Source organism: Papilio xuthus, unplaced genomic scaffold, assembly GCF_000836235.2.
Source record: "Papilio xuthus unplaced genomic scaffold, Pxut_1.1 DF826949.1, whole genome shotgun sequence".
Classification (NCBI taxonomy): Eukaryota; Metazoa; Arthropoda; class Insecta; order Lepidoptera; family Papilionidae; genus Papilio; species Papilio xuthus.
The window spans coordinates 6,016,263-6,024,645 of record NW_013531700.1 but is presented as its reverse complement, the minus strand read 5'-3'; the positions used below and the strand labels follow the sequence as shown (position 1 = coordinate 6,024,645).

At 33.8% G+C, this 8,383-nt stretch overlaps 2 non-coding genes across 2 annotated transcripts; both read right to left on the bottom strand.

Annotated features, from left to right (window-relative positions):
* Nucleotides 1-4,829: 4,829 nt before the first annotated feature.
* On the bottom strand, nt 4,830-4,902 carry TRNAA-AGC (transfer RNA alanine (anticodon AGC)). Its single transcript has one exon. It is a non-coding gene; the product is annotated as a tRNA-Ala (tRNA).
* Nucleotides 4,903-7,189: 2,287 nt separating this feature from the next.
* On the bottom strand, nt 7,190-7,262 carry TRNAA-AGC (transfer RNA alanine (anticodon AGC)). Its single transcript has one exon. It is a non-coding gene; the product is annotated as a tRNA-Ala (tRNA).
* Nucleotides 7,263-8,383: the final 1,121 nt, after the last annotated feature.

The window sequence follows — 8,383 nt, the reverse complement described above, 5'->3', positions numbered from 1 at the left end:
TTCTCAGTCACAATTTAGATTATCTTGTTGAAAAGACTTATTTTTCTTCGTCGGCGTGTTTTAGCGGCTCCTTTCATCTCTCGCCTTTCAACCCGACTTGAGTCGCTCGGAGCCGACTGATCCCCTCGCAGGCTTTCAACTGAAACACTCGGTGTGTTTTCAATCAATTACGTCTATTGGAAATCAACAAGTTTACCTTCAATTATTTGCACTCATCATTTTAGATAACAAAGTGTATTATTTGTGAGGATTCATTTAGGTTTATATAATAGTTTTTTCTTACTGTCTATTGTTATTCATGGATTGGTGGATGTTTATTAGAAGGTATATCTCCAGAACGACTCTATAGATCTTGATGAAAGTAAATATCGTAGGTAATAGATTAGAAAAGGTTATGTAAATCATATTACAAAGAGCGTCAACATAAGAGAGCAAACGAGGTATTGTGCATGTTTACCGCTTGCCGTGGTCGTGGTAGTCTGGAATAATGTGGTCGTTTATGTAAATCGTCAAATTTGTCAGCGCCTGAGGCAGCGCAGGCCCTCGAGGTAATAACCCCTCAGTCAGTCATGAATAAAAAAATCTATTCCATCTTCTGTTTATTTTTTTTCTCTCAGGGTTTTAATTAATTTGGGGTGTTGATTTGTATTTGTGAGTTTTGTTTTATTGTCCACGATGATTAGATTACTTTATCTTACTTACGAAAGAAAACCAACTTTGCAATCGACTTTCTGGCTGTTACGTAAATAAAGACAAATGAAATTAAAACACAATCCTCCCCACACAGCCGGTAGAGCCTTGCCTGTCTTCCTAGATAAGAGATAAACGTGTAAAAATAAGTAGCGCGTTTAGTCGCAAGTCGCGTTGCCGCGTCACATTGCGTTCGTCTCGTCGTAGAATAGTAGAACAATACAGAAAACAATCCTGTTGTTATTTCAAAGAAAAGCGTGTTTGCAATGTACAGTGCTGCCCTCCTGTGAAACTGGAATAGGGAGGCTGAACCGATAGCATCAGAGTTGAGCCTCTTGATCCTGCGATTGTTGGTTGACTTTGCCGCTAGGTGGCGCTTCAGCTATCTGAAGGAAAAATACTCGAGGAGTGCTTAAGATAACGCGTTGCCACGTCGATCTTTTTTGGTTAGGATTGTATGTTTTGTTTTGTTTGTGATTTTGTAGTAAACTACAGTTTTCGGTATTTTATATCTAGCTTTAAAGTTTTTCTATATCTATATTAACGTTAAAATTGTCTAAACAGTTACTCATTCCTTTATTATTTGCAACTTAACAATATAATATCTTGTAATATAGTGTATCTAGGAAACCTGGAAACTTTCTAAACGTAAATATAATATAATGTGCAAAAGTCTGAATTTTAAATAAGTAAAAGCTGTATTAAAATAAAACTACGTTATTGAGAAAATAAAAGCTTATGTCTACAAGATTTCAGCAAATATATCTACGAATATAGTCTCGAAATATTCACGAGATAAAGTTGCGCCTCGAGCCAAATATGAAGCGCACTCGTAGCGGCGCAACAGCCCGGGAAATGCAATCTTCCCGGAATTAAGATAAACTGGGATGCGCACGTGAGACGTGCAGAGGATTAAAATTAACTAGTCGCGGTAAGCACACGGATATTACTATAGCAACCACAATATCTTAGGGAATATTGCAGTGCGGTTTAATTCTAGTATTGTTTAAATTAATCCCCTTTGTTCATACTGTTTATGTTAAAGCATAGATTCCATATGTACGAGAAATATCTGTGCGGTTCGGTTATGTGCTCGTTATGATACTAGCTATTCAAATACACAAATTATTTCAAAGATTATGAATCAGACTTCGTAAGCACTTTGTTTTAAAGGGCAAATGTATAATTTGTGACATTTATCCAAAATAGAGTAGCATTCAAATTGACCTCTTTGGTGTCAGCTGACATTTGGAAAGTTTAGGTTAGGATAAGGTTGTTGGCTCGTTTCATATTATATATAATTTTATATTTGTTATTCTACAATAATTTCAATGAATACTGTGGTTATTAAAGTGTGTTCATCTTGTTAAAGAAGTAAAATATTTAATTAAAATGAAGAAAGAAGAAGGCTTTTAATGAATTGAGATGTCTATTTTAATCTAATAAATAGATAAATATAATATCCTTTGAGAACATTAGAGACTAGGATTCCATAAGAATGATTGGTTTAACAGAGTTATTTGATCTGTGAAGTAAATCGAAGCTAAAGAAATTAAATTGAACAATAAAATCCAATTTATTGATGTTAGGTCTTTGAAAGATCGAATGTGGTCGCCTCGCTCTTAGCTTTTGCTACACCCTAACAGTTTTCAAGTTTAGACTTTATTGCTTGAAGCGTAGGACTTATTTTTAGTCGCCTTTCTTTACAGAGCACCCCCTTGACAGCCATTAATGGTATTTAAGTGCACTTATCTATTTAGTTTTCTTTCACTAAAATAATATTTCGCTGATTCAACGCGAATAACGTTTTATTGGTATAAGTTTGATTTTCTTTTCTAGAACGTTTGCTGGAATATCTTCGTACTTGTTTGATTTACTTGAAGTAATAAAAATTACTTACGTGAATTGAAACACTTCTTCAACTTGCTTCATTTATGACATTACTGTTTTATAATTAATATTTAGCAATGATGATGATTTCACAAGAAATAACTAACCGAAATATTTTTGTTCACAGGTAAGTTTCATCGGGTTCAAAATATTCATCGTGTTATAGGTAAACAGGGTAACCACTCTTTTACTCTCTTTTATTCGTTTTTCTATTGAATAAAAATCAAAATAAATTTTTCTCCTCTATGGTGTTTCTCGTTTCAATATTTCTTGTTCAACGCCATCTATTGAAAGTACTGTGCACTATGAAGTGCCGCCCTCTAGATGTTCTCGGGGGTAGCAAACGTTCGTAGTAGTTTTCCGATCAAAATATAGATGGCGCTGTTTGAGAGTTGGTATATTTAGAAAAAATGCAATTTTATTAAAAATTATTTGAAAAAATACTGAAGTCTTAACTCATTTTATACAATAACGAATAATTAAAGATCCACATTGAACGTAAATAAGCTGAAGTGTCTAGAGAGAGAACATGGAGACCACTTATATACTCTGTCACGATTTTTTTCATGGGTAAAGTGTAATACTTTTATTATACGTAATTTAAAGATGTATATGAGATGATATTCAGAGACTGAAACATTTAATAATATCTTGGCAAAACAATAAAGAACCGCAAATGCATATGTAAATTAAGAAAAATTTATTATTTAATTATTTTAATATTACTGTAACAGTTATAGGTATTTTTTATTGAATGATTGCGCCTACAAAGAAGTGAAAAATGTAACTTGTTGGGTTGAGAGATGTGAGTGTTTCTGAATTTTACCACGTGACAGGTGTCGCTAGTGTGCGGGCGCGATAGAGGGGTTTCTAAGGTCGCGAGTCGCGCCACGTGTCGCAGGTTGCAGGACGTTGAGCTCCCCGGCGCGCTGTGCGCCTGGTACTCAAGGCGCGCACTCGCCTTGTTTGTCCGTCTTCCCGCGGGCGACACTTGCTTCTCATGTTTCGTACCGGCTTTGTTTTTCTTTCTAGATTGTTGCTTTTTTACATGTTTTAGGGCCTCATTAATTAAAGTTTATTCATTTGAAAATGTCATTTTGTCTGTTAAAGACATTGTATAACATAAATGATGTCTCATCAATTTTAAGTTGTATTAAACCGTCTTATAAACGAGTAATCTGAAGGTTATCCGCGCGACAACCTAATAACAAAAGTTATGATGTTTATTGGAGCGTTATGGAACTTAATTACTCCGAGGTGGCTGGTTTAACTTGTAAATACGTGGGAGGTTTAATTTAACCTTTGCGAGTTCAAGCGGTTTAACCTTCATAAAGCAATTAACTCTGTATTGTGTTGTATTGACATTCAGAACTATCAGAACGAATAACAGAATACTCATCAAAGTTTTCTCATAATAATTTATATAACAACTTTTCAAAACCAAGTTTAATAAAATTATGTTGTGTTCTCAACATGAACCAAAAATAGTAAGTAAAATTTACTTTTGATAAAATTTTACACGTATGAAAAAAGTGGAGGTTTTTTTTTATTTTTACACTAAAGAAAGTCATCATTAGTGTGCAGCTGAGTACTAGAGGTTTATGAACGGGAAGAGATGCGGCCTTAAGTATCCTTTGAGTGCGGCTCGCGAGACGCTTTGTTAGTGCACATTCCCGGCGTTAAATTAGTCTCATACCGCATGCGGTCGAGTGCGCAGACTTCTAACTTTTTATGTACGCCTGGTATTTTGCTACAATTATTTTAGGATTATTTACTTGTCGTCTTTGTCCTTTCAAACTTACTAAATAGCGGTTTACCAAAAAAGGATATATTTCGTTGATTTTTATTATTATTCAATTACTTATTTCAATATCTTAAATATGTTAATAATCTTTTGTTTTCTTACTGTTAAATATGCATTTGCGCGGTGCTGCGTTGGGCTACGCAGGTAGACGCAGTACCTACTTATAATTTGACCTATTTTTTTTTTAATGACTTACATTCAAGTTGCTAGCAACTAATATTTGTAAGTAGGTTGGTTGTAAATCTGCAAATAAGCGAAAAATTACAGGGGAATATGAATATTGCATTTAAATGCGTCATTCAATTTGTTTAATTCAACAATAATTAGTTTTTGCTTGTTGACATTTACAAGAAAAATATGAATTCATATTCTTCCCACCTATATGTTGTTATGAGTATGTTTATTGTTTTTTTTAAATAATATTTAAGGAAACAAAAGAGAATTTTGGAGGCGCCGGGTATCGATCCCGGTACCTCTCGCATGCTAAGCGAGCGCTCTACCATCTGAGCTACGCCCCCTGTTGGTCATAATACGAAAATTCTGTATAAAACTACAGTGTTCCCTAAAATTAATCTGTAAAGACCCTACGGTACCGTTCATTTAAAATACTTACTGTATAACATTCTCAAAGTTTAACTGTAGATAAATATTATAGTTCGAATACAAAGATATATTATATCGTTATTTCCGGCTACAATAAAGGTTTGCTCTTAGTTCCCAAGACGACTTTTATCTGAAAGAATAAAAGTCATGTAAGTCTTTGTTCTAATCCCTAGGGTTCTAAGCTATCCCTTCATTAGGAGTAACTTGGAATGGAGCATACCAATTCTCTGAGGTATTTATGTACATTAAAGTTAGTCCCGTAGCAAACTGCACAGAACTATGTTACATACAGATTGTTGATTTAAAGTTAACATATAAGGAACACTGTTTTATATGTTTCTACAATAAAAAGTTAGAAAATGAATGAATAGGTTGATATTTTACGTGATTATACGGTATTTATGCATTTGTTAACGCTGACGTTCAAGTCTAACGTAATTGAATTAACGTAACGTAATTAGCGTTTACATTACGAGTTTCATGTTAAAACGTACATGACAACATTAGTCTAATGGCCGTCAAATTTGCACAACTTCACAAAACACGTACGTAAACGTGACTGCACAATTTCTGCTGTACAGTCAGCTGCATAAATATATATACATTTACAAATATTCAGAAACTTACCTTTGCTTAAAAATGTTTGTATGCACTTTTCCCTCCGTACACTTTAAACTATTAATATTGACCATTGGCGAAGATGTGTTTACGTATCCTTGAAACCGAAAGCGTGTACAATTTTTTGAAGTTATGTAAATGTTTACATATTTTTGCAGCTGACTGTACTAGCACAATTAGCTGACGTCACCGGCAGGAGTCTGAGCGCAAACACCGCGTGCACCGCTGCTCTGGATTCTATGCAATTTGCTGTACGGAGTGGCACAACTCTGTGCGTTTTGTGTGCGATATTCTGTGCAATTGAAAATAGCCGTACTTGAAGCTCGGTTTTAATATACGCTCAATTATTCAAAGTTGACATATCATTACTACTACGTTGCATACTGGTTCTCATTCCTTCTTTAATAATAGCTAGATGTTGAACGCGACTCCGTCCGCGCAGAAATAAATTAAAAATTTCATTAGTAGCATATGTGCTCGTGTAGACTATGTTCTACATTTATGTCAAATATTAGCGTGATACATACAGCCGTTTGGAGATACATTCAAACAAACATACATCATAACATTCGTTGGTGATAGTTACGAATGTATTAATCTACACAATGTAAACAGTTAATACTCGTATATAGTTAGTATTGTTTGGAAACAAATTATTTAGTTGTCATTGTCTTATATTGATTCAGATGTTATGTAATAATTGTAAATAGTTCACTTAAAATTACATACATGTGAGTTTTCACTGCAAAAACATCTACACGAAAATATTTTGAGAGATAATGAAAGGCAATATGTTTTCTTACAAACGTTTTGTCAGTGAAAACTCAAGTTATTACTGTATAGATATGTGCTTAAATCAAGATTGAATGTTTTTTGTATTCTATATTTATAATCATCGTAGAATGTCTCAATACTCCGGCTTTGATATTTATAGAATTCGATATTGTACCTAAAGGTATGGTAGATACGATATTAAATCTCGGTACGTGATTTCCATCTGATTTCTTGTTCATAAAAGTGCTATACAATATTGTGCAATGACCTTTTCCGTTCCAATAACTGTTGGTGTCATCACATATTTGTCATTATCAACATACGACACAGCCTTACTTTTGTAATTAGTGAGTTATTGGAGCGAAAGTTATGTCCCACTTACTAAGCCGCAAGGTCACGGTAGAATTTTAAGAGCTGATTACTTTTTTTGTATGTTTCTTTTTAGTCTATTATCGTGGAGTAAACTTAAAACTTATATCATACTAATTTTTTTATTAAAAAAATTAATAAGCTTTGCTTTTCGTAGTTTCCAGAAGCTGACCAAATCTATTTATCTAGCCCGAATCTATCTAACGACAGCTTGCGATTTACTCACAAGTTTGACGATAATATGGATATTTAGCTAATAATATCATGGAAATTATCTAGCTTTCACTTGTGCTTGATTGGGGTAGGTAGTACACTTTAAACGGAATCTGTATTTGAGTTGTTTATAGATTTATCTTAAAACTAGGAGTTAGATAAAAAAGATAAAAAAGGCGGTAGTTGTAACTATATGCTATCGAAATATTTTTCAGAAAAAGTATTTTTTGGAGGCGCCGGGTATCGATCCCGGTACCTCTCGCATGCTAAGCGAGCGCTCTACCATCTGAGCTACGCCCCCTGTTGTTGTACAGACGAATTTTTTAACTACGTTGTTGTTTCCACGTAAATAAGTACATTCAAGTACACCTTTCACTTGCACAACAATTCGTGCACACATAATTAGAATATGAATGTCGGACATGTTTAATTTATCATTCACCTCGCGTCCTTCACCTCGTTTCTTCGACGTTAATTTTAAATACTATATTTTTTAATAAAAGGATTTTCAGACAACTGGATAATATGTTCAGATATAAATTTACTATTTTTTTATATCATAATAGTAAGTTGCATTACAAGTACTAAGTACAATTATATCAAGTAAATGTTGATATTAGCCTTTCGAGTGCTTTTACTCAAAACTTTTTGAGCTCCAATATTTTGACATTCATAATTAAAAAATAAAGCTAAGTTAAATAAGTTTAAAGTATAGTTTTTGTAGTATAAAGAGGGTAAAGCTGCATTGAAAAGCGCATTTCCTTTGATCGCAATCATTTTATTTTCTTTAAATTCGTCTTGTTGGCTTGATTTGCTTCTCAAAATTGCCGCAATGAAGCTCTCGAGAATATTTGCTCAGTGAACCGACGACGGAGCGAATGAAAGATGAAATTGAATGTGTATTTGTAATATTATAAAAAGGATATCAAAAATATTCAATTTAGATAATTTTGAAAATATTGTAAGTAGGTAATTTATTCATGATATTTTTATAGCAAGATGTTTATTTATATATTGGGTCCAATGTCCCCAATAAATCATTTTATGTTAAGGTTATTTATTTTCAAAATGAATAACTCTACATATCATATTTCTTGCTGTCTCCAGTTAAGAAGGACCCTCCGTACACAACGCAATTAAAATCGATTGAATCGCTTACACTTACGTAATGACATGGAAGATCGACGACTCCTGTCGTTGATTTAACGTCGTGTGTACGGAGCGCGCGCGACGCGATACTCGCGACGCCAGTGTACGATATTAGTTTCATAGATTTACGATTCCTTGTGTAGGAAGGGCCTAAGAGATTCAATTTAAGTTGAGACGACTTTGTGTGACTTCACTCGCTGTTATCATCTGTTCAAGTCACTGACGCTTGACTTACAATGCAAGTTGAGTTTTTATTTAATAAAAATATTAAAG